This window comes from Papio anubis, chromosome 5 (genome assembly GCF_008728515.1).
Source record: "Papio anubis isolate 15944 chromosome 5, Panubis1.0, whole genome shotgun sequence".
NCBI lineage: Eukaryota > Metazoa > Chordata > Mammalia > Primates > Cercopithecidae > Papio > Papio anubis.
Genome location: NC_044980.1, coordinates 1523876 through 1550694, shown reverse-complemented (window position 1 = coordinate 1550694; position 26819 = coordinate 1523876).

Here is a 26819-nt window from a genome sequence, read left to right as displayed (position 1 = left end):
TAAGTAATTTGTGGGTCAAAGAAAAAATTATAACAGAGATTAGAAACAAGGTTTTAAATAAATAAAAATCTTTTTAAGATATTAAAGTTTGTGAGATGCAGCTAACACCTACACAAAAGAAAGTTTGTAGCATTAAAATGTTTATATTCAAGAAGGAGAATATCTCAAACCCGTGATCTAAGCTTCTAGTAAATTAAGACCAAAGCAAGCAGGAGGAAGAAACTAACAATAAGACCAGAACATGGTGGAATTGCAAACAGAAAAATAATGGAAATAAAATATCTTTTTAAAAAAATAAATAAAACTGACAAATTTCTGACCAGATTGGCTAAGAAAAAGAAAGAATTACCAGTACGGGAATTAAAGGGTGACATTACTATAAATCCTACTAAAATTAAAAGGATAATAAGGAAATTTAATAAATAATTTATTCATAAACTTGATAATTTAAATAAATGAAATATATAAATTCCTTGAAAAATACGTGCTACAAAAGCTGATTCCAGAAGAAATAGATAACTTAAATAATCATATTATGTTAAAGACATTGGTTTTGTATTTGAAAACATTCCTACAAAGAAAGCTCCATGCCCATGAAACATTCCTACAAAGAAAGCTCCATATTAGACCAAACATTTAAGGAAGAAAAACTACTGATTGGGCACAAACTTCTCTAGAAAATTGGAAGGAGGGATCAATTCACAACTAAACTTACGTGGCTGTCTTTACCTAATACAAACACCAGAGAAAGACATTACTCTGAAATTACAGACCAGTATTACTCATGAATATAGATGCAAAAATCCTCTACAAAGTTTAAGCAAGTCAAATCTGTCAAGATAGAAAGAGAATAATAAAACAAGGTCAAATGACATTTATTCCAGGAATGCAAGGCTGGCTCAACATTCAAAAATCAATTCATGTAATTCATCACATTCACAGACTGGAAAAGAAAAACCATTTCAATTATACAACAAAATCCAATGCCTAATTCTGTTAAAAACCTCTCAGCAAATTTCTTAACCTTAGGGATGCCTTAATCTATAATTAATGCCATCTTTAAAAAGATCTTCAGCTATCATTATACTTAATAATGCTTTTTCCCTAAGATTTCCCTAAGAGAATAGGCAAGAATCTACAAACTTTACTCCTTTTCAACATTGTACTCAAGGTTGTAGCAAGTGTAGAAGGTCAAGGAATAGAAGCAAGACATTCAAAAATAAAATAAAGAAATAAATTAGTTCTATTCACAAAGTGGAGGAGAAAATTATATAAGCCATAGAGACAGGTGAATGCTTTCCAATGGAAGGAACACCAGAGCTGAGATTGGAAGGCAGGGTTGAGATTTGTCATCAGATGACAGAAAAGAAACATCCTTCAAGTGGATCCAAAGAACAAGGAGAGATCCTGGCGTATTCAGGATCTAAGATGATTGCAGAGTCCAGTTCCTATGGATGAGGGAGTGGTGGGGAAGAGGTGCCACATCTGGGCAGGGTCCTTCCTGCATAAGCACTGCAGGTTCTGGACCATGTGTGACAGATGCAAGACCATGGTGTGTGGGGGAAAGTGAGGGTGGCCCCTGGGGTGCTGGTCCTGATTTTCTTGACACTGAATGTACTCCTTGGGGTAGTTTTGTCCCCACTTTTCTGAATTTCTTCCCAATTTTTAAAAATCAAGAAATTTCATGTCAAATAGTGGGATTTCTAGTAGGTGGAAGGAGAAGTGAGTTTACATCTCTGTGTGAAGAGAGTCCACTGGTAGGTGCCAAGAAATGCATTTCCTGTAACCAGGTGACGGCAGCTGCTGCTCCCTGTGGAACTCTGCACTGAGTGTGGGGTGTGGGCAGATTGGAGCAGCTGGAGGCTGGATGCAAGGGCCAGGAGGCCTGGGAAATGATGAGCCTGGACACTGCTTGGGTGGAGTGGAGGAGGCAGGTGGAGAGACCCCGGAAGCCAGGTTCACCACATGGTGCTGGCTGCCGGGAGAAGAGCGATGAGGGACGCTGGGCTGACCTCAGGGCTCCAGGTTGTTGCTCACACTGATCCTCGTGACATTGCTGTCACCATCTTCGTTTCTAACCACTCTCTTTACTTCTAACACACATTTTTAATACAAATCTTCATTGTTAAAATAATTAACTTGGCATGCTCTTGCAAATACAATATAGCTATTAAAGAGGTTGTATTTGTAGGGTAGAGAAAGCTTTGTCAGTTAACTGTAGACCACGGTTTCCATGGGATGATGTAGAAGTGGTATAGAGTGAAGAGAAGCTGAAGAAAAGCTCTATGTGGACACCTGGCATTTCCACCCTAGCTCAAGAACACAGAAAATTCTTCTCCCTTTTACAATAATAACCAATGGAACGCTCACTCCCTGCCAGGCAATTTTCTAAGTATGATACATGTTTAACTCTTTCAGTTCTCACAATTGCTGTGCCATTATTCCCATTTTCCAGATGAAGGAATGGGGTCCAGAGAGTTGAAATCACTTGCCCGAAGAAGGAGAAAGTGCCCCACAGAGCTAGAGTTGAACACAGGCCATCTGAGTCCTGAGCCTGAGCTCCTGACTGCCACAAGCACAATTGTTTTGATGCAATGCTTTGGAGAATGTACTTTTAGGGCAAGATCCATCAAACCAAATCAATTTCTTTGTCTAATTTTCACAGAACAAAAACAATTTCTTTTCTGTTTCTTGAAATTATTTTCATTAGAGTTAATGATCTTTCACGTACATTTTCTTTCTTTCTTTCTTTCTTTCTTTCTTTTTTTTTTTTTTTTTTTTTTTTTTTGAAATGAAGTCTTACTCCATCAATGAGGCTGGAGTGCAGTGGCATGATCTTGGCTCACTGCAACCTCTGCCTCCCGAATTCAAGCAATTCTCTTGCCTCAGCCTCCTGAGTAGCTAGGATTACAGGTGCCCACCACCATGCCCAGCTAAGTTTTGTATTTTTAGTAGAGACGAGGTTTTGCCATGTTGGTGAGGCTGGACTCCAACTCCTGACCTCAGGTCATCCATCTGCCTCGGCCTCCCAAAGTGCTGGGATTACAGGCATGAGCCACTGCTCCCAACCCCATGTAAATTTTTTTTTTAAAACAACTGTTTCAGTTTTTTTTGTTTGTTTGTTTTTGTTTTTGTCATTAGTTTCAACAAGATCAGTTTTTCCTAGAGTCAAGTTTGCTGATACAAAATTTATCAGAAAGATTTCACTATTTGGCCATGTTTTAGTCAATGATACATTTTGAGGTACAATTTTGACCAATGTCAGTTCTGTTTTTCTTGGTTATTAACATCTATGTTTATTATGATTTCCCTTATTTCTTGCTTAATACATTAGAAAATTCAGGGCAATTCTTCCCATGGATCTCAGACTCTCTGTGACAAGCAAAGGGTGAAGCGTCTTAACCTCAGGGTTGAATGAAGTCTCTAAGTGTGGGGGCAGAATCATGGGTCACAGCTCTGTTTTTGGCCTCAGACTTTCATAGGCCATCTTCCCCTGTTAGTTGCGTTAGTTTCTTTTGTATGCTGCCTCTCTGATCCAATTCCTTAGAAGACTTTTGTTTTATTTTGCTTTAAACGCAAGATAGGGAATCAAAAGGCTCACTACCCATTACAACATGTGGGAGAAAATCTTAAATTAAGAGCACTAAAAAGCAAACAACCAATACACACACAGCAGAGGAACACACTCGGCATTCTGAGAAGACCCCTTCTCTCTCTCTGGAAACTTCCCTCCTTTTTTAAATTGTATTTTATTCTTTGGAGACTGACTCTCACTTTGTAGCCCAGGCTGGAGTGCAGTGGCACAATCTTGGCTCACTGTAGCCTCCACCTCCCGGTGCAAGTGATTCTCCTGCCTTAGCCCCCAGAGTAGCTGGGATTATAGGCGTGCACCACCACACCTGGAGAATTTTTGTATTTTTAGCAGAGATGGGGGTTTCCCTATGTTGACCAAGCTTGTCTTGAACTCTTGACTTCAAGTGATCCACCCGCCTTGGCCTCCCAAAGTGCTGGGATTACAGGTGTGAGCCACCGGGCACAGCCAGAACCTTCCCTTCTCCCTCCCCTTTCCCCTGAGTTTGCTCAGGGCCCTGGAGCACCAGCCCCTCTCACACTTAGCAACACTCATATTTAGTGCTCTTCTCATCCTTTTAAATATATTTGCTTGGCTCTAAATTAAATATGCGAAAAATTGGGGTTACAGCTCAGTTAATTGTATATGTCTTTTAAAAATTGTGAAGAATACTAGGTTCTCCTCAGAATAGCCCCTCCCAGAGCTCTCCATTGTCCGGTTGTCTGGTGCAGACAATGATGATGATGATGATGCTGATGCTGATGAACACCTAATAGCATTTCCTGCTCCCAAGCAGCTTTCGGAAGCATGCTTTGAGTTCTTGACCTTCACGAAAAAGCGAACAGTTGTACACTTAGGACAGATTTTTCAGTGTATTTAAGGCTTGTGATGAAATGTGATTAGAGTATGCTTTTTTCAATTGGCCAGGACCAGAGATAGTGAATGGGGCTTACTGTCTGAGCGCCTAAGGAAATCCAAGGGCAACCAGCCTCCCAGAAGGCATCCTGCCTGGCCCTGGAGAAGATGAGAGGTCCTTTGCTGCTGCTGAAACTCCCCAGCAGGATGGGAGACACCGCGTTCAGTCCTCTGGTTGGTAGGGCACCTTCTGCTCAGCTTTGGAGATGCTACTCAGTCATTTCTATTCTGCCCCCACCTGTCCATGACGCTCAAGTGCACGAAGCTTCTCTCTGCTCTATCTTAAATAAACTCAGCTCTTGGTGCAGCATCCATGCCAGCTGCTCATTAGGGGCTTCCTTCTCTTTCGCATTGGGGAAAGAGGAACCTTGGGGATGGGGTCTTTATCGTTCAAAGCCCCTTGGAGAGTTGTGGCTGGTTTTCAGCCCTCATGCCAGGGCCTCATGCTCTATCCCAAAGCTGGGCCTCTGCCACTGGCCATTCAGCCTCCTGGTGAGTGACTAAGCCACCAGGAGCATCGCTGGCAAGCCCAAAGCAGCAGCACTTAGCATTTTGCTCTGCGCCGTGCATGCACCACTGATTCTGGAGCCCTGGTTCCTTGGGGGGCTGTTGGGACTGACTGGCAGGTGTCTGCTGCAGGAGGGACCCACCCCAACTCCAGGCCCCAGCATCACAGGCCTAGCCTTTCCTTAGCACTGCACCTCGACTCCCAAAATGCCATACTGTCAAGCCTGTTTAGCTTTTGTGCCCAGAATCCAGGCTTCAAAATCCCATGGGTCCTAATCTTCCCACGGGGTAAGAAAGATCCCAGCATCCAAGTTGGCAGTGCTGTTGGCCTGAACTGGTCTGCGGGAAGATAAGGCGGCTATATTTCAGTTGGCTTAGGAGTAGGTTGTGCCAGCACCCCTTAATGCATTTGTATATGTACGGCTTTCTCTCAATCTCCCTAAAATACTGAACTGGCTGGCCAGCCGCCATCGCATAGATGTGCCCTGGCAGGCTTCCACCCCGGTGCCCTCTTGAACCCAGCACGTAGAGTCAGATGGGATATGATCCTCTGGTCACTGCAACCCAGGAGACAGAACTTGGAACTTCTTGAAAGGAGGCTCTGGACATAGCACCAGATAAAGAACCTGGACAGGTCCTCGGTTTATTGAATTATCAAGTTCTTTTCAAATAATTGACTTGGAGGTGTTTGTTCTGTTTTCTTTCTGAATTTAACAGCGAATGACACACCCAAGTGGGACCAAGGGTTGGGCAGGTTCAAATGCAGGAGCCAGCAGTGCCAGCCCTCCCAGCCTGCCCGAGGAGCAGAGCCAGCGAAGCGCTGGGGCAAGGGACAGTTAGGGGCAGAGAGGCGGGCGGGCTGTGGTCAGGTGATGCTCACCAACACCAGGGTGCCTTTCTAGCAGATTTCTTGAGGGCAGGGCTCAGTAATTGAGACCCAGGAGCTCAGAGAGAAAGCAGCTGCCTTTATGCTTAGGCTGGTTCTCCTGAGCTCTGCTGTCTCACCACGGCCACCACAGCATGGTGGTCTTGAGAATGTTGAAACATCTGGACTAATACTGAAACAGGAGGAGTCCCCTTATCCCCTTGCAGAGCATGCAACAGGGGTGTGGCTTGCTTCTTCCTTGCCCCGCTGCTCAAACCCCTAGCGGGGAAGGTGCAAATGGGCGGGTTGTGGGGAGGGTTTTTGGGCTTCGACCCCACAGCAGCATCTACAGTTGAATGTTTGCAGCTTCCAAAGCCCCAGTGGGTGTGTGTTACAGTCTGCTCTTTCAGCTTTACCATCCGCAGGCGGCTTGTGTCAATCAGCTCTGTTAGACCCTCTGCCTTACGGCAAGGACAGAGGGCTTTCTGTATCCCAGGTTCTTGCCTTAGTGTACCGGAAAAATTGAATCACGTGTGAGAGCTTGGAGGATGGGTGCAAGGTTTTACTGAATGGTGGAGGTAGCTCGCAGCCTGGTGGAGAGGGAACCAGAAGGGGAATGGAGTGGGAAGGTGGTCTTCCCCTGGAGTCAAGTTGTCCAGCGGCCAAACTCTCCTCTGACTTCCCCTGACAAAATTTCACCTCGTCCTGGTGGCGATGGCCTGCAGGAGTCTGCCGGTGCCTGCCGGTGCCTGCAGGAGTCTGCCGGAGTCTGCCAGAGTCTGCCGGTGCCTGCAGGAGTCTGCCGGTGCCTGCAGGAGTCTGCCGGAGTCTGCCAGAGTCTGCCGGTGTCTGTTCCTCTGCTCCAGCTGTTTGTGTCCGTACCTTCAAGAGTCTCGGATTTCTATGGACACAGGATACAGGGCACGGCAGGCCAGCGCGGTCTTGGAAAATGCAACATTTGGGCAGGAAAATGGGAGTGCCTGTTCTCACTTAGGTCCATGGGCACAGGCCCAAGGGCGGAGCCCTCTCCAGGGACCCTGCCCTTCTCTACCCAGCAGTTTCTGGCCCCTCCCATGTCAATACATGAAGCCGTTTCTCTTGCTTGCCTGCAGACATCTGCCTCCTCCACATTTGATGAAAATGATGAAGATACATTAATGAGGGGCAGGGAGTGATCTCCACACTCATTTCACAGAGCAGACGTTCAGGGAGGCTTCAGAGACATCGATTCCACTCTCCCCAAATTCACACTGCCTGTAACACTAAGAACTGAGGAAACTGAGGTGCAGGGGAAGGTAATGATCCCATCGTTCTTTGTTTGACAGTTGTGGGAGAGGATCAATAAAGTCCTGTTTATAAAGAAGCTGAATTCCTTAGAGGATTGTGGTTATAAATATCAGGGTGTGTGTAATCAGGTCAGCGTGGAGAGGGGGCCTTGTGTTTACCCAGGAGAGCAGGAGGAGGCTTAGCCTCTTGCAGCCCTGAAATATCCTTTCTCCGCACACACGCAACACTTTCCAATCACCACGAGCTGCTCCCGCTGACGGGTCCCGGCACCAGTAATGAGAAGGCGGTGTCTGAGTGACAGCAGGATGCCCAGGAAAGGGCAGCCCTGCATGGGGCCTGGCAGGGAGCCCCCACGCGGTGATTCAGGGAGAGCTTCGCGGAGGGAAGTGGCTTATGCACGGCACAGCAGGTTCCTCACAGCCAGGCTCCCTGCAGCCAGCCCTGAGTTACTCCGTGGCACCCCAAGACTCCCCCTTTGCCAGCAAGAGCCCAGCATTAGAGACATGGTCCCTGCAGCAGGGACCTTGGTGATGGGCTGCTCACCACCTGCTCAGTGAAAACCCAAAAGAGGTTTAGCGTAAAGAATTTAATTGCAGAAAGTGCAACAGTCATTTCAATTCTCAAGTCGAAGAGCAACAAGAAGACAGACTGCATCGACAAAAGAGGCAGATGTGTCCCAAGGTTTAGGTTTTATCCCGTTCTCAGTGGCACACGTGTGGTGTTCTGTAGCTTATGAATGGGAGTGTGTGGAGACCCTCAAATACAGGCACGAGCTCAACTCTCATCACACAGGTTTCTGGGTGGCAGCCCCCATCATGCGTGGTCAAATCCAGATGAACGGGACAGCCCAGCTCACTTGCACACACCTGAGAAGCGATGCTTACGAGCTGTCACGTGGCGAAGAAAGTGCTGACTGACAGTCTCCCTGAGTAATCCTCAGAAATAGTAAACTCTTCTTCAAGAACCCTGGCACCATTCTCAATATTCATATCGGGATCATTTAAAACTTACATTTAAACAGCTTTAGATTTGCCAAATGATAGCCGTGAACAGACACTATTCATGATTTGGAAAATATTTTTTCCCGTAAGCCCCCTGTAAAACATATTTTCTACCAGAACAGTTTCAAATCCTGTACTCCTGGAGTTATCAGTTTTAAGCCATGTTTTTATTCCATTGCATCAAAATAAAGTAACCAAATCCAAAGTTAAATATCCAATCATTTCCCACAACAGCCCCAGCAATTCCCATAGAAAGTTGTCTGCCCTTTTCTCTATAAAGTAGTGAGCGATCTTCTCCAAGTGCCTACACAACTTTCTATTTAAATCCAGAGCTGAAGATGGGATTCAGCTTGTCAACACCATAAAAGGAAATAGGAAAAAGCCATTTAAAATATCATGTACTAGGCTAAATAAAATACAAATATTTTCCCGTTACTAGAAGAGGATTAAGAAAACTCTAGAAAATAATGGTAGTATCATTTCAACATATATTTAACATGCTCTAAAATGTATTTTAAAAAATGAATGCCTTCCCCCAAAAAACAAACAACAGCAACAATAACACAAAAACAAAACAAACAAATACAAACAACAAGAACAAGCAAGAAGCCACAGTGGAAAGAAACAGACAACTCTACATGAGCCGGGGAGACTGAGCTGTGTGTGGATCCACATTGGAGCGTGTAACATGGAAGCCCCCAGACTGTGTCCCCAAACACCAAATTAGAATTCTCTAATTCTAGGGAAATTGGCTAAGATGGTTGTAAACTTGTGTCAGACATGCAGCTGCTTAATGCTTTAGAAACGTATACACATCAAGCACCATGCACGTGGGTTTTGTGAGAGGCACCAGGGGAGATACAAAGGGAAGAGAGAGGTACCAGGGATGTGGGTGCAAGGGTGGGCGGTGCCCAGTAGCCTGGAGCCCCTGGGCAGGGTGTCGACTGTGCTCCCCGGCTGGGGTCTGGCCCAGGCACAGACCTGTGGTGGCCACAGGTTGTCACTGGGCTCAGAGGTCGTGCTGCCAGCAGGAGACCAGGAGGAGAAGACCCATTGGCCACACTCTTGTGGACCTCTGCACAGGTCACCATGTGGGAGGGACGGAGACCCTCTGGGTCAAATGTGAGACAAGCCACCCATCTGGCAGGACCTGGCTGGTCACGCCGGGGCACTAGGGCACAGTGAGCATCAAGCTGCTCCAGGCCAGTCCCTGTCAGGGGAAAACCTGGGTGAGGCTTCAAGTTGCTGCTGTCGTGGAACGTGGAGTCTTGGGGAGTAAAAATCAGGGGAGCAGCCAGGGTAGGAGGAGAAGCACAGGAGACAAGGGTGTGTGGAGTGTGACAGTGCCTGCTGCAGCTTCTTCCCAATCCCAGTGCCTTATTCTCCACGCCTAAAGGCGCGGCAGGCACCCCTGCTCTCAAGGTGCCCCTGGGCAGGGCAGGGAGGAGGTGAACAGCTCCCCTGCTGAACAGACTGCCTCCAGCAGCAGGCATCATCCTGCATGTCCGCCTGGGATGTCCCAAGCCTCCGAGCAGCCCCGTGGGGAGACAGTGCCTTCTGGTGTTGGCCCAGTGGGGCTGGGCACCTGGCTGCAGAGTGTGGGCTGTTTGGTTTCAGCCATGGCATGTTCTGAAAGAGGGAACACAGAGCTCCCCGGGGCTGGATCCAGTCACAGTCTGGGGTTCCGTCATTGTTTACACCTTCTGAGAAAACAAAGGACATTAAACTTATGGCAAGTGCTGGCAGGCCCCAGTCTTTCAAAGGCACCGCGGCCCAGAGCTTCCCTCCTGCAGCTGAGCAGGGGAACATCCTTCTCCTACCAGTGTGGGTCTCGGCAAGGAGCTCTCAGCCTGGGCCCTGTGCTCATCTCGGGCTGCTCACCCTCTGCTGGGGCTGCTGAGTGCGTTCGGGCCTCTGCCTACCAGGTGCCAGGAGCAGCCCTGTGGGGACAGGCACACTGAGTCCAGACATTCACAGACTGCCCAGGGCCACAATGCCCCGATTGAGAATCTCCCATCTAGACTAAGGTTTACGAGAAGTAAGGGAGGGCCGTGTGGGGGTCTGTCTGTCTCTGTATGTGTCTGTGTGTGCCTTTGTGTGTCTGTGTGGTTTTCTGAGTCTCAGTGCGTCTGTATCTCTGTGTGTCTGTGTGAATCGGTATCTGTGTAGGTCTGTGTGTGTCTCTGTGTGTATGTATCGGTGTGTGTGTGTCTGTGTATCTGTGTGTGTCTTTGTGTCTGTGTGCCTGTGTGTGTCTGTGCGTATCTATGTGTGTCTGTGTGTCTGTGTCTGTGTGTGTTTCTGTCTGTGGGTGTCTGTGTGTGTGTCTCTATGGGTCTGTGTGTGTCTCTATGGGTCTGTGTGTGTCTCTATGGATCTATGTGTGTCTCTATGGATCGTGTGTCTCTGTGCCTGTGTGTCTGTATCTGTGTGTGTCTCTGTGTGTATCTGTCTGTGTGGGTCTGTGTGTGTGTCTGTATGGGTCTGTGTGTCTCTGTCTCCCTGTCTGTGTGTCTGTGGCTGTGTGTGTCTCTGAGGGGTCTGTAATCTCTGTGCCTGGGTATCTAGGCTGTGTGTGCTCAAGAGTTCTCTGTGTGCATCTGTGTGTGTCTCAGTCTGTGTGCCTGTGTCTCCCTGCCTGTGTGTCTGTGTGTGTCTCTGTGCCTGTGTGGGTCTGTCTGTGTCTGTGTGTGTCTCTGTGCCTGCGTATCTGTGTATCTGTGTCTGTCTGTGTCTCTGAGGGTCTGTGTTTCTCTGTGTCTGTGTGGGTCTGTCTGTGTCTGTGTGTGTCTGTGGGTCTCTGTGTGTCTCTGTGTATCTCCATGTCTGTGTGTCTGCTGAGTGTGCTTGAGGGCAGGCTAGCTGCTCCTGCCACTGGCAGGGCCATCTGGAGATGGACCCAAGGGTGGGCACCGGCAGGCCATGGTCCACAGAAGCTGAACAGCCTACTAAATTTTAACCTCCGGCCACCTGAAATGACACACCCATCAAAAGTGAGGCATTGGTATTGGGTAGAATAAAGGACACAGAGATTTAAGGCTATAGGGCTGCATGACTTGAAGAGAAGGGCATCCTCAAAATGTCCTTTGCCTTGCTTGGGCGTGATTGGGGAACCTAGGACCATCCAGACAGGGCCTGAGTGTCCCAGCCTCTCTCAGCCTCATGCTGAGGGAACTGAGCATGGCTTTGCAGACGCTGAACAGCACTGGCAGTGGCTCTAGAAGTCAGTCCGCCAGGCCTCTCCTCTGAGCATCAGAACCCTGGTCAAAAGAGAGTGGGAGCCCAGAGGGAAAGGTAATAAACAGGAGAATTTGGGTGACTCAGAGAGCCCTCAAGCCCCCAGCCCCAGTGATTCCTTCTGCAGGGGAGGCAGCCTCCCCACTGCCTCTGATCCAGCCATTCCTGCCTTGCCTCCTGGCCCTGTTAGGATGTTGTTTGAGACGTTTGCTTTTGTAGGGATGCCAGCTCTATACGTGTTCTTTGTGGCCAAACACACAAACTGAACCAAACCTCCATGCGCCCTGGGACAGTAATTTGCAAGATCTTCATAATTTATCTCAGCGAAACCTTGGAGAGTCAATGTTGAAATGAGTTAGGAAAACAAGCAAAAGTAAAATAATCTTAGATTGGGTTGAATTTATTAACACATTTGTGCATCTACCAAAAAATTCTAGATGCAGTTACTAAGCTTAGACACTAGGTTCGACTTCATCTCTTGCCTAGTAGGTTGAACAGAAACTTGCCAGTGGCCTGTCTTGAACCAAATTGGAAAAACAATTCTTGCAATATTACAGGGGTGGAAACCCACATCTCAGCAGATGGGGCGACGGATGAGATTTGTTACCGCGGCTTCTCCTCACCTCTGACTGCACCCCCAGCACGTCCTTTCTGGGGATGAGGTGGCCGCTGTCGTGGCTGGGGCTCCAGAAACTCGGAGGTGGACTCCTATGAATTGCCTCTCAGCCTGGAGATGAAGTGAGGAGGCGCCTTGGGAAGGGCCCCTGGTTTCCATGAGAATGGCCGCATCTGGGCAGAGCAATGCCCTGTGGCAGCAGCTCTCTGCAGGCAGTTGGGCAGGTTGACAACCAGATCTCGTCCCATACCAGCTGCGAGGGGCCACTGGATCCTGGTCCCCACGGGAGTGAGAGAGAGGCCTGCTCTCTGGTCCAGCATCCTGCACCAAGGGCTGCCAGAAGAGACTCTGAGAAGGAGTCCAGCCTAGGTGGAAAAGCTCTTCTCAGTCACCCAGTTTCTGCTTCTGCACCCACTTTGGTGAGTGGTCTCCATTCACCTCTCAGAGATTCTCAACTGCCATTCCTTGTGCCAGGGCCAGGGCCAGACGGCGTTTCACCAGTGAGGAAAATGAGGAAGATGAGGTGTCTGCTGCCTGGAGGAAAATGCACTTAAACAAGTGAATGTCTTTTAGTCTTGGGGTCTGTCCCCATGCTGATTTTTGCTATGGAGTCCCTTATCTACTTATGAATACGTGATGGTTTATTGTATCATCACAGGGCGAGAAAATAATGGCAAATCTACTTTGAACTTCAAAAAGTTTTCGAAATTCTATTTGTCAAGGAAATTTGAAAGATAGAAACCATTAAAACATTAATTTGGGGGGAAAAAAAGGAAAATACAATTGTCACTAGTCTAGCAAACAGTACAAAGAAAATCAAGCTTCCCCAGGTTGCTGAAAACAAAGTCCCTGAAGCTGCATATTTCCAAATTCCGGGCTCCCCGTGCCGCCGTGAAGCTGTGTTTGACCGGATTTGCTTCTCTCATCCCTAATGACCTAGAGCCCCACTTTGCCCTGTGGGAGCTACCCTGGGTCACAGAAGCACTGTGCACGAGTCTGGATCTCTGCGTTGTGGGTCACGGTCACCTGGGGCATTGGAAGGGCCTACAGGCTGGATCCCCAGCTCCCATCCTCTGGAGCCAGCATCACCCCCAGGCTTGTGGCCCCCTTGCTTTGCTTCATAGTTGACTATCTTTAAAATGGATAGAGTAACACTGTGAAGTAGGTAGGAAATTTAAAATAAAAGAAAAGGGAGGGAGAGTCCTGCAAAGCCAGAAAAATAAAACTACTTCTAACCAGGACGACCACTGGGAATTTTATTCAACAGGTGTCTTTCGCAGAGATGTAAAAGCCGCTTCCCAGTTGCTGGTGATTCTTCTGAGAGTTGGTTGCATTTCCATTCACAAATGGGCCATCAGCCCGCAGGAAAGGGCCCTTGGCATTGAGGGCAGGAGGGCACACGCAGCTTCTGAGAAGGGGAAAGGTGCCCCCATCCCTGTCCTTCTGTGGCTGAGCTGGGCTCCTCCACGGGCAGAACCTAAGGCCGGGCAGGCAGAGCTCAGTGAGCACTACTGGGGCTGAGCGTCTGCACAGCCTGGGGGTCTGAGGACTCGCCACCCACAGACTGTCAGCCTCTGGAACCTCTGCAAGGGGGTCATGTCTCCAGGGCACACGTGTGCTCAGCGCGTTACCTGCCTGCAGTCCTGCTCCCTGAGAAATCTGATGCCCAGGCCGTGGGGCAGCCGGCAGCTGCAGCCCTGGAGTAGCAACGTCACCATGTCTGTTTCTCCTGGTCTGCTGACCACCTTGAACCAACCACCATCAAGCACGAGGGCCAGGATCAGGCCAGAGACAGAAGGGGTCACAGACATGGGGCTGTGTGGACAGGATGCTGAGCACCATCCACCCACAGAACAGCTCAGGCAAGGCCTCCGAGTCCGCTAAGTCTTCTCTGTGTTGTGGTCCACAAACAACGCACGGGCTCCATGTGTTTACAACGAGCAGCTTTGGTGAATTTTGCTCTTACAAACAACGTGGATAACTAGAACCTGTCTTCTACTGCTTTCATCTTCTGCCGATATTTTAAAGGATTCACCTTAAAATTTGAAAAAAAAAAAAAACCCACAATTTTTTTTTGTTATCAGAAATAACTCATACTCCACTGACCTAGGATGTCTGAGGCTGCTTTTGGGCTGCCATTCAGGGGCTCTGTAGATTGAGCAGTTCCCAGACACACGTGGCTCACTCTCCTCACTTCCCTGGGAAGACGGGAAAAGAGCCTGGGATATTCTCACCCTCTACATCCTCTAAGATCCCATGAACAGTCTGTCCTCGTTCAGTCCCTGTCAGTGTGTAAAGTAACTTTGGTAACTGGAAAGTTTGCAATGGGGTCAAGTCACCACAGTAAATATCTACACCACCCCACAACATGGCACCAAACACTGACTCCTACCACGTCTGTATCGATCCCGCTCCATTGGATAAAGCCGTGAGTTTGCAGGTTTCCTTCCTAGGAAATGGGAATGAGATCTGTTCTGCAGGGTTATAGTGAAGCTCAGGCTAATTTAACAAACCTAAAAATCAGACTCCTACTAGATTATTTAGAACTCAGGACTATGTGCCATACAACATAGTTTGTTTTGCACAAATATCAGCCAAAATCCACATGTTAGAGGCTACAAACCTAGGGTCCTTGTTCTTTCCTTCAGGAGAAGCCTAAGGAGGACATCTGATCTCTGCATGCAAGATCAGAGACTGACAGGACTCGTGCAAAATGAGAGACTGACGGGGCTCGGCCATCTTCATACATGATTGAAAAGACATTTTAAGTGAGGTTCAAGGGCTGTTTAGGGCTTCACCTGACATCTTACAAAAAACATTTATTCCTTGGGATTCACCTACAGCTTTTAAGGTTCTGATTGACCCCAGGGCAGAAACACCTGGTCCAAGTGACCTTCTTGGACACACCGAGGTGTGGCCTGGGAGGCCTATACGGAGGCTGGACTCTGGGCCAGGCGCGCAGAGCAAAGGGAACCAAGGGGAAACAAGACGGTCTCAGACTCTTGAAGTCCAGCCGCCTCCTCTCCACAGCTAGGAAGTGGTTCTCAGGCTCCTACGCTCTTTGCAGAATACTAACCACCACCAAACACTGCATGTTAGTGAGTGGACAGACGGGCTCAAGAATGTGTGCTTTGTAAAACCAATCTTGCTTGGCAATAGAGTATTAAAAGCACTAGGAGGTTTTAATTAGATTTCTGGATTTCAAACCCCAGCATGCAATATAGGCTTTATGAACAGAGAGATGAGTAATCATTTCAACATGAAGTCTGGGGTGGAAAGAATGGATTCAATCACTTCCTTAATCAGACATCTTCAGGGTTCAAACCACACTCAGGGTGGCTAGGAGATTTTATCCCGCGTTCCCTGTATGAGAGACTGAAATGGTGGGCAGGAAATTGAACTGTTCTTATACAGGAAATAACAGCACTCTGTCAAAATCTACAGAAGAAACATGTGTTCAAATTTTCTGTCAATGCCCAACATATCGAATCAGGGAGCAAGACGGGGGTAAAATTACAGGAGTCGTGGTCCTATCAGCTCAGGGCAGCATCCTGCAGCATGGGGTCAGCAGTTGAGTGTCCTGGATTTGCAGAAATGGGCTGGATGAATGCAGAGGTTTCTCCCATAAACATATACACAACCTATAAAACTTGCACGTACATTATGTGCATGTATATGTAATACCTAGTATAATATATAACATGTAATACGTAATAGAATGCATTGACTGTAATGCCATGTATTTGTATGTAATTTCTGCAATTTTAAGCCAGTTCTTGTTGCCTCCCTTTACCTGGAGCTCTTCCCTTTACTTGGGTTGTAAATCATGAATAACTATTGGTTATGGCTGTTGTTTTGCACAAGTTGAGAAATAGTCTATTGTATTGCACCGTTTTTATTATCTAGCAGTCATCAGTTGATGGACGCTTTAGGTTGTTTCCATGTCTTCGCTATTGTGAAACTGCTGCAATGAACCTGTGGTTATGGACAACTTTCATTTCCCTTGGATATATACCCATAAGAGGGATTTCTGTGTCAGGTGGTAGTTCTATTTTTTAATTTCTTCAGGAATCTTCATACTATTTTTGTTAATAGTGGCTACACTGGGCTGGGCGCAGTGGCTCATGCCTGTAATCCCAGCACTTTGGGAGGCCGAGGTGGGCGGATCATGAGGTCAGGAGATCAAGACCATCCTGGTTAACACAGTGAAACTCCGCCTTTACTAAAAATACAAGAAAATTAGCCGGGCATGGTGGTGGGCATCTGTAATCCCAGCTACTCGGGAGGCTGAGGCGGGAGAATGGCATGAACCTGGGAGGTGGAGCTTGCAGTGAGCCCAGATCGCACCACTGCACTCCAGCCTGGGCCACAGAGCAAGACTCCATCTCTAAAAAAAAAAAGAAAAGAAAAGAGAAAAAAAATAGTGGCTACACCAAGCTACATTCCCACATATGGTGTATATGTTCTTCTGTTTCTCCACATCCTCACCAACACCCTTTATCCCATCTTTTCAATAACAACCATTCTAACTGGACTGAGGGGGTATCTCATCGTGGTTTTGATTTGCATCTCCCTGCTGATTAGTGATATTGAGCAACTTTTAATGTACCCTTTGGCCATTTTTATGTCTTCTTTGGAGAAATATCTACTCAGGCCCTTTGCCTAGCATGATGTAGGAAAATGATCCCTTTAATCTCAGTCTACCTGAGTCGCTAAGGCAGGTGGGTTGCTTGAGGTCAGGAGTTCAAGACCAGACTGGCCAACATGGTGAAAACCTGTCTCTGCTAAAAATACAAAAATTAGCCAGGCATAGTGGTGCACATCTGTAATCCCAGCTCTTTGGGAGGCTGAGGCAGGCGAATCACTTCAGCCCGGGAGGCAGAGGTTGCAGTGAGCCAAGATCATGCCACTTCACTCCAGCCCGGGCAACAGAGGGAGACTCTGTCTCAAAAAAAAAAAAAAAATTCAAAAAATATAAGGAACCCCCGAAACTCAATAGTAAAACAAGTAATAACCCATTTAAAAAGTGGACTGCAGGCCTGAATAGACATTGCTCCAAAGAAGGTATACAAAAGGCCGGCAGGTACAGGAGGTCCTCACTTAGTGTCATCAATAGATTCTTAGAAAATGCAACTTTAAAAAACGATGCCTAAGGAAGCCAATCTTACCATAGGCTAATTGATGTAAAGCAGGGTTAGGTTCCTACAGCATATTTCCTGTCACTAAAACCATCATCAAACTGCTAAAGACCAAAAGACTTACAATGTTAAACATGAGCCGTACAACCATTTAAGAAATATTAATAAAAACAAAACAATGATTTACCCAATTATTTCAGTTCAGGGTTGCAGGGAGACAGAGTATATCCCAGCAGCTCAGGGCACAAGGGAGAAATGAACCCAGGGCCGTGAGGGAACCTTTCTCATCTTTTTCTTGTGAGAACCTAATGTGGTTTGGGTCTGTGTCGCCACCCAAATCCCACATCAAATTGTGATACCCAGTATTGGAGAAGGGACCTGGTGGGAGGTGGTTGGGTCGTGGGGGTGGATATCTCCCTTGCTGTTCTCGTGACAGTGAACAAGTTCTAACCCCCTCTCTCTCTTCCTCCTGCCTGGCCATGTAAAATGTGCCTGCCTCCCCTTCGTCTTCTGCCGTGATTTTAAGTTTCCTGAGGCACCCCCAGCCATGCTCCCTGTACAGCCTGCAGAACTGTGAGCCAATTAAACCTCTTTTCTTTATAGATCACCCAATTTTAGGTATTTCTTTATAGCAGTGCAAAAACTGAATAATACAGAACCTAATGAGGTTGCTGGAGGTAAAAATCATTAAAATGTGGGGTCTCCTCAAGACTGCAGTCCTCCAGGAGCTTCTCACTCTCAGCTTCCAGAAATTCACCAAAATTAGTATTTACGAGTTTCTACAGCTCTTGGCTCCTGGGACCCCTGCTCCAGGTAAGCTCATCTCAGCTGGACTTCTTGCATGTGCTGTCTCTTTACAAATGCACTTTACTGATGGATCTAAAGAAAGTCACTGATTTTCAGTTTGTTCAGATTTCCTTGCTGTAGGGATGGGAGTGAAACCTTACACATTCTTAATGTGTTGTTGCAGAGGCCGGAAGTTTGCATGTATCTATGTTCATCTTCCTAAGTCATTGAAATAAAGGGAAGTACAAATCAGTAATCAAAATACAGACAGTCCCCAACTTATGATGGTTGGATTTAGAATTTTTCAACTTGACAATTGTGCAAAAGCAATACACATTCAGTAGAAACCGTACTTCAAACACTCATACAACCATTTTGTTTCTCACTTTTAGCCCAGAATTCAATGAACTGAATGAGATATTCAACACTATTACAAAGTAGGCTTTGTGTTAGATGATTGCCCAACTGTAGGCTAATATCAGTGTTCTTAGCACGGTTAGGTAGGCTAGGCTACGCTAGGCTATGATGTTCAGTAGGTTGAGTTTATTAAATGCATTTCTACTTGGGGTATTTTCAACCTACGAATGAGTTTATTGGGAGGTAGCCTCATGGTAAGTCAAGGAGCATCTGTGTACACAAACTTGTAATTAGCATGATATATACACACACACCCCACATTAAGCTGCCCAAATAGCTCAAGTACTTCCACTATCTGTCCACACTCACCTGTTTCCTTGGCCTGTACCAGATCTCATCAGATCATCATATAGGGCCCTCAAATGCCACCCCCAAAGCCCAGAAGCCACTACCACTCTCTCCTCTGCACAGAAGGCCAACTCTAAACTTTTCTAGGGTTGAGCCGTGGAGGTCTGGCTTGGCCTTTAAAATTTATCTAAAGTCATTTTCTCTGTGAAAGCTAACACTTAAAGAGATTAATTAATTCATTTATTTGTGCATTCTGTTAACAAGCACTCTGAAAGACCTCACAATGACTCAGGACTGAATTCATTTCTGGGGAGCCCTTAGTCCTAGCTCCACATTCCACAGGTGTGGGAGCCTTGATATCTGGGATGCCATTGAATGTATTAGTCCGTCCATTCTTTCTTTCTTTCCTTCCATCCTTTCTTCTTTCCATCCTTCCTACCTTCCTTCCTTTCTTCCTTCCTTCCTCCCTTCCTTTCTTCCTTCCTTCCTTTCTTTCTTCTTTTTTTGAAGTCTCGCTCTGTCGCCAGGCTAGAGTGCAGTAGGATAATCTCAGCTCACTGCAATCTCCACCTCCCAGGCTCAAGCAATTCTCCCACCTTAGCCTCCTGAGTAGCTGGGACTACAGGCACATGCCACCATGCCCAACTAATTTTTGCATTTTTAGTAGAGATGAGGTTTCACCATGTTGGTCAGGTTGGTCTCGATCTCTCCACCTCGTGATATGCCAGCCTCGGCCTCCCAAAGTGCTGGAATTACAGTTGTGAGCCACTGCATCTGGCTGTCCTTGTGTTTTAATGATGTTTCCATCCATTCGGCCACTCTTGGAGGGCAGGACCTACATTTTTACTTGTCCTTGTGTCCCCCAAGCACCTCTGGGAGCCCCCTCAGGGTTGCCTGATTGGTTCAGTAAACACTTTGTTCTGGGAGGTTCAATTCTACCACTTACAAATGTCTCGATGGCTGAACAAGAAGCCCAGATGGGAGATGTGGGCATGGGGAAACTCAGTTGACTTGGGCTGCAAAGGGCTTCAAGTTGAATGCACATGCATTCAAAACTTATTTTGATATTTATTGTATTTTTAAGAATTTAGAGCCTTATTAGTGTTTCTAGTCCAAAATGCAGAAAGCAAGTGCAACAATTTCTTGTAATTTTTGGTCAAAATTTGGTTTGATTAAGGATCAAGTAGTATTTTCATACAACTGAAATACTTTCTGAAAAGTTAGCTGAAATGTTCCCCCGACCCCAACAAAGAACTGGATATATTAGGAAACATCAAAGGTAGGGGAACATGTTGTGCGGTTACTGCAAAATTGTAAGAAGTGGGATTGTTAAAGAAATGAAGAGAGAAGTAATAGAAGTTGCTGTCAACATGGCTGTGGCATCAGAGACTACACAGGGAATACTCCAAGAAGGTCTAGAGAAGGGTGAGGTGCTTTGTGGGGAAAGGAGAGGGCAGCAGAGGCACCAGGCCCTCCTCAGCCCCCACCTCTGTGCTTCCTCCACCCCGGCCCAGGCCATGGTTGCTCCCTCCAGCTCAGGGGCAGTGGCCTGGGCTTTGTGCCCTCATTTCTGGTTCATGGAATGAATGTCTCCATGAAGCCCAACCTTTTGTTTCTAAGAGTTGTTTGTTTATAATGGTATTTCTTCATATTAAACTTGTTTTAAGAAATCACTGGGTCACACTTGGGACTTATGAAAGCTCTGGGAAGATGCACAGATGTTCTGCCTTCTCAGGGCTTGCAGGGATGAAGTGTGTTTCCCTGTGGATTTAAAAGGTGACACACTGGCTTACTGTCTGCAGTATCAGTTAAGCACATAACTGAGATTATGTATTATTCTGTTTTCATGCTGCTGGTAAAGACATACCCAAGACTGGGCAATTTACAAAAGAAAGAGTTTTAATTGGACTCCCCATTCGACGTGACTGGGGAGGCTATACAATCATGGCGGAAGGCAATAGCGGAAGGCAAAAGGCATGTCTCACATGGTAGCAGACAAGAGAAGAAGAGAACTTGTGCGGGGAAATTCTGCTTTATAAAACCATCAGATCTCATGAGACTTATTCACTATCATGAGAATAGCATGGGAAAGACTGGCCCCCCATGATTCAATTACCTCCTATCGGCTCCCATCCACAACATGTGGGAATTGTGGGAGCTACAATGCAAGATGAGATTTGGGTGGAGACACAGCCAAACCATATCATTACACCCCTGGCCCCTCCCAAATCTTGTGTCCTCACATTTCAAAACTAATCATGCCTTCCCAACAGTCCCTCAAAGTCTTAACTCATTTCAACATTAACTCAAAAGTCCACAGTCCAAAGTCTCATCTGAGACAAGGCAAGTCTCTTCCGCCTATGAGCCAGTAAAATCAAAAGGCAAGTTTGTTACTTCCTGGATAAAATGAGGGTACAGGCATTGGGTAAATACAGCCATTCCAAATGGGAGAAACTGGCCCAAAAAAGGGGCTACAGGTCCCATGAAAGTCCAAAATCCAGCCGGGCAGTCAAACTTTAACAATGCCAAATGATCTCCTTTGATTCCATGTCTCACATCCAGGTCATGCTGCTGCAAGAGGTGGGTTCCCATGGTCTTGGGAAGCTCCACCCCTGTGGCTTTGCAGGCTAAAGCCTCCCTCCTGGCTGCTTTCATGGGCTGGCATTGAGTTTCTGAGGTTTTTCCAGGCACACAGTGCAAGCTGTCAATGGATCTGTCATTCTGGGGTCTGGAAGATGGTGACCCTCTTCTCACAACTTTCACTCGGCAATGCCTCAGTGTGGACTCTGTATGGGGGTGCTCACCCCACATTTCCCTTCTGCACTGCCTTAGCAGAGGTTCTCCATGACCACCCTGCCTCTCCAGCAAGCTTTTTCCTGGACATCCAGGCATTTCCATATATCCTCTGAAACCTAGGCAGAGATTCCCAGGCCTCAATTATTAACTTCTGTGCACCTGCAGGCTCAACACCACGTTGAAGTTTTATTTTTAGTAGAGATGGGGTTTCACCATGTTGGCCAGGCTGGTTTCAATCTCTTGACCTTGTGATATGCCCACCTCAGTCTCCCAAAGTGCTGGAATTACAGAAGTGAGTCACTGCATCTGGCCGTACTTGTGTTTTAATGATGTTTCCATCCATTCAGCCACTCCTGGCATGCCAAGGCTTGGGGCTTGCACCCTCTGAAGCCACAGCCTGAGCTGTACCTTGGCCCTTTTAGTCATAGCTGGAGTGGCTTGGATGCAGGGTTCTAGGTCCATAGACTGAACAGAGCATGGGGACCTTGGTCCTGGCCCATGAAACCATTTTTTCCTCCTAGGCCTCTGGGCCTATGATGGGAGGGGCTGCCACAAAGGTCTCTGACGTGCCCTGGAGACAGTTTCTTCATTGTCTTGGTGATTAACCTTTGACTCCTCGTTACTTATGCAAATTTCTGCAGCCTGCTTGAATTTCTCATCAGAAAATGGGATTTTCTTTTCTATTGCATTGTCAGGCTGTGAATTTTCCAAACCTTTATGCTCTGTTTCCTTTTTAAAACTGAATGCCTTTAAAAGCACCCAAGTCACCTCTTGAATGCTTTGCTGCTTAGAAATTTCTTCCACCAGATACCCTAAATTATCTCTCTCAAGGTCAAAGTTTCACAAATCCCTAGGTCAGGTGCAAAATGCCACCAATCTCTTTGCTAAAACAGAATAAGAATCACTTTTGCTCCAGTTCCCAGCAAGTTTCTTATCTCCATCTGAGACCAGCCTGGATTTTACTGTCCATATCATTATCAGCATTTTGGTCAAGGCCATTCAACAAGTCTCTAGGGGATTCCAAACTCCCACATTTTCCTGTTTTCTTTTGAGCCCTCCAAACTCTTCCAACTGTTACCCAGTTCCAAAGTTGCTTCCACATTTTTGGGTATCTTTTCAGCAGCACCCTATTCCCAATACCAACTTACTGTATTAGTCCATTTTCACACTGCTGATAAAGACATACCCAAGATTGGGCAATTTACAAAAGAAAGATGTTTAATGGACTCACAGTTCCACATGACTGGGGAGGCCTCATAATCATAGCAGAAGGCAAAAGGCATGTCTCACATGGCAGCAGACAAGAGAAGAAGAGAACTTGAGCCAGGAAACTCCACTTTATAAAACCATTAGATCTCATGAGATTTATTCACTATCATGAGAATAGCACAGGAAAGACCGGCCCTCATGATTTGATTACCTCCTACTGGGTCCCTCCCACAACATGTGGGAATTGTGGGAGCTACAATTCAAGATGAGATTTGGGTGGAGACACAGCCAAACCATGTCAGATCATAAAACCTAAATGCTTGTGTGTTGGATGATCCCCCTACTTCCTTCCTCACCTGGTGTGACATCACTGCGGGCAGCCCTGGTTGTACAAGTTGTGAGTTGCCTCGGACTTGTAATAATTCTAATTCATGTAAGTGAAGAAAACATTGAATGCCTGTGTGCTCTGACCCTGCAATGCAAGTACTTCACCTCTGTTAACTGGACAGTGGCAGGGCTGCAGCAGGCAGCTGGTCTCTGGACGGCAGTTGGGGTCCTGGTCCTCTGGTTCACCCCTACCCAGCTAAGCAGCTGGACCCCATGTTTCTCCAAAAATGTTGTTGCTCCCAGGTTTGGTGGGGAGCAGGAACCCAGGCTCCTGCAGGTCCTTGTATGTTTAACTGAACCCATAAAAATAAACAATTCTTTCAGAGCCATATCTGAAGATCAGAAACATGAGCCACCTCTTTTAAATTAATGTATCTTTCAGTAGCAAAAAGGAAAAGTTTTGAAAGAAAGGAGGAAGTAATTGGCAGTCTCATCTCAAATTAGCATGGGGGCAGTGTGTCATGGGCTGATTCTTACTAAAACGTGTCCCCAAGGCTAACATCGCTCTCCAACCACATGCCATCTCCTGAGAGCCAAGCCATGCTGACCACTCTGCCTGCAGGCCTACTTGTGGGTGGGTCGATGGCTGGAGCTGGTAGAAGAGCATGGCCCAGGCCTGAGGTTGACTCTGCGAGGGGAGCGGGGGCCTGGGCAGAGGCGGGGGTCCACAGAAGCCCCAGTAGCCTGGGCCCACTTCAGGCAAGAGCTCACTGGTGCACATGTGTTTTTGAGTGTGGGTGCACCTTGGCAAAAATGCTGGCTTTCTCTGGAAAGCATCTAATTTTCCTGGTCAACTCTCAAGTATTTGGGGACCAAAATATCTGACTTATAGACACCATGTATAGAGATAAAAGGTGAAAAACTGTGTTTGTGGAGTGGGAGGGGAAGGGAGAAAGACAGACAGAGGGGCAGGAGGTTTTCCAACAACACTTAAAAGAAGTCAAGGTGGGGACTATGCAGACGGGAGATGGATTTTGTTTACTCTCTACCTATTTCTTCTTTCTCTTTAATATTTTCCTTCCAGAAGGATGGGTTCCCCTGAGGATGTTATATTTAGAAAAGCAGTTGGAACGAGAGGGTTACCTTTCAAATCCTCCAGCTAGTTGATCAAATAGAGCCTCCTTGTTTCTAGCTCTGAGGCACAATTATGTGTAAGCAGGACCCCCTCTGAGAATTCAATTCAGTGAAAACCCAAAACTGGAGCTGGCATGGAAGCCCATTTGTGTCTTAGCTAACATAATTATTCCAACACTAATCCTCTGCTAACACATCTGTCCTTTCTTTCTGTGTGTAGAATAGGAAATCATACACTACGCGTGGAAGTTGTTTCAGCTGTGTGCATGTCTGTGTTTTGCTAGCAAAACGATTCCTTTGGATAGAAGTTTCCTTTATAGCACAGTGAAACCTTCAGCTTGTAGCAGAGCAGCCCTGATCACCCTTCTGACTCTGGCAGGGTGGAGGAGCATAACGCTTTCTTTTCTCAAAGTGTATTTAGATCCTGTCACTCCTCACCCGAACCCTATGTGCTAAGCTTGGCAAATAGAAATCATTCCATATTACAGACTAAAACATAGTGAAATTCAGATCACCTGGATTATGGCCACAAGGCCAATCACACTGGCCTAGGTGGGGCTAGAATATACTGCTCCCAGACATGCAGACCTGAGGCTTCACCCAGCACAGGTGGGAGCAGGTCATGGCCGCCCTCGGAATTCAGACTTGTCTCAGAAAACCAAGGTGGAAGCAAGCTCCCCGCTCCTCCTTATGTTCTCCTCCTCCTCCCTCCTTCTCCTCTTCCTCCTCCTCTTCCTCTTCTTCCTCCTCCTCTTCCTCCTCCTCATCCTCTTCCTCCTCCTCATCCTCTTCCTCCTCCTCCTCTTCCTCCTCCTCTTCGTCCTCTTCCTCCTCCTTCTCCTTTTCCTCCTCCTCCTCTTCCTCCTCCTCCTCTTCTTCCTCCTCCTCCTCCTCTTCCTCCTCCTCATCCTCTTCCTCCTCCTCATCCTCTTTCTCCTCCTCCTCTTCCTCCTCCTCTTCGTCCTCTTCCTCCTCCTTCTCCTTTTCCTCCTCCTCCTCTTCCTCCTCCTCCTCTTCTTCCTCCTCCTCCTCCTCTTCCTTCTCCTCCTCTCTGGCTGAAGGGCTATTCTCCAATGGCTCTTGCAACCAGCTTAGAGCTGCCTTCCTGGGCATGACCATATATGTTGGGACTTGAGAAGCCACAGCTTTGCTGCGTTACTTAGGGGTTATGCACCTCCCTTCAGTGTAAGCCCTAGCTTAGGGTCAAGCCTGTAAGCCAGCTCCAGGGCAGCTGCATTTCTGTGGTGAATACACACAGGCAGTGCTTCAGGAGTTAGGCCTTGAGCTACACCACCTCCCTCATATTTTGGCACCATGGAGAGGCAGCGAAGTATCCTAATCTTTGGAGTTTTGTTGGATGTGAAACATCAGGCCCTTGGGTGTGAGACACTTCCTTATCTGTGTGAGCAGGACATACACCTGTCCTTACCCCCACAGGAGGCTCCTGAGGCTGAACTGAAAGGACAGGCTCTGCCCCCACATTTGCTACCTGCTGGACCCTCAGAGCTACTGGGAGTTGAGAGAGCAAGGCCCTAGGCACTGGGACAGTTGTTTTTTATTTTTGTAAATAATTTGTGAAGGCTGACATAACTCACAGCCATTTCATTAAGAGGCTGAGATGATTAAATGGTTTAGTCTAAAACACGGAGAAAATCCCATTCAGCAGGAGTAAGATCTCAGAGTCTGGAACCAGTGCTTGAATCCGCTCCAGGCAGAGCAGGCACTTTCTTGAGCATGGTGGGAACTGGAGCGGTGGCCCAGCAGGGCGAAGGCAGGGCCAGGCTGGGTCACCCCAACCCTCCCCCGAGCCTCCCCTGCAGGCTCTGCGAACGCTCAGGTTGCGCCTCGTGGGTTCAGTGCTCTTGGATGGGCAAGCACAGGTCACCAGCAGAAGTGAACCCAGTTTGCCCTGACAGCCAGGTAAGGGGAAGGCCATGGCCTTGTGGGCCCATAACAAGTGTGAGCTGGGTGACCTCATGCACACACAATGCTGTGCAGGTTTGGGGTACGGCACTGTATTAGCCCATTCTCATATTGCTGTAAAGAACTATCTGAGACTGGCCGGGCACGGTGGCTCACGCCTGTAATCCCAGCACGCTGGGAGGCCAAGGTGGGCAGATCACCTGAGGTCAGGAGTTCAAGACCAGCCTGGCCATGGAGAAACCTCAGCTCTACTAAAAATACAAGCAGGCCCAAGGGACATCCTGGATGGAAGAGATCCCTGAACGCTCATGAGGGCGGCACAATGAAAAACTGGCTCCCTCGATTCTCACGCAGAACTATTTCACCCCATTTGACATTTTGAAGGATAAACTAAGATGCTGGGATATTTTGCGGGTATTTCTCCATGTTTATTCTCCCCATTCCCCATTCATGGTTTCAGGAGGGACCAGTAAGATGGCACTCAAGTCTCATGAGACCCTGTGTCTCAACGTCTGTCTGAAGCTTCTGGAAGCCTGTGTGGCTGAGAGGAGAGAGACTCTGAGTGGTCATCAAACTGGAGGGCCCTGGGGATGGGCAGAAGGGGCTCCTGGGTGGTCTGACGACTCTGCCCTGGGTCCTAGGAACCCCCCTCATCATCGAGATATGACCCTGGCAGAGGAGGCAGTGGGACAACTTAGACCAGATCCCCGTTACCCCAGGGGCAGGAGAGGCCACACAGGGAATGAGCTGCAGCAACAGCAAAAGAAAGCTCCTGTATTTGATGGGTCCCGAAATTCAGACA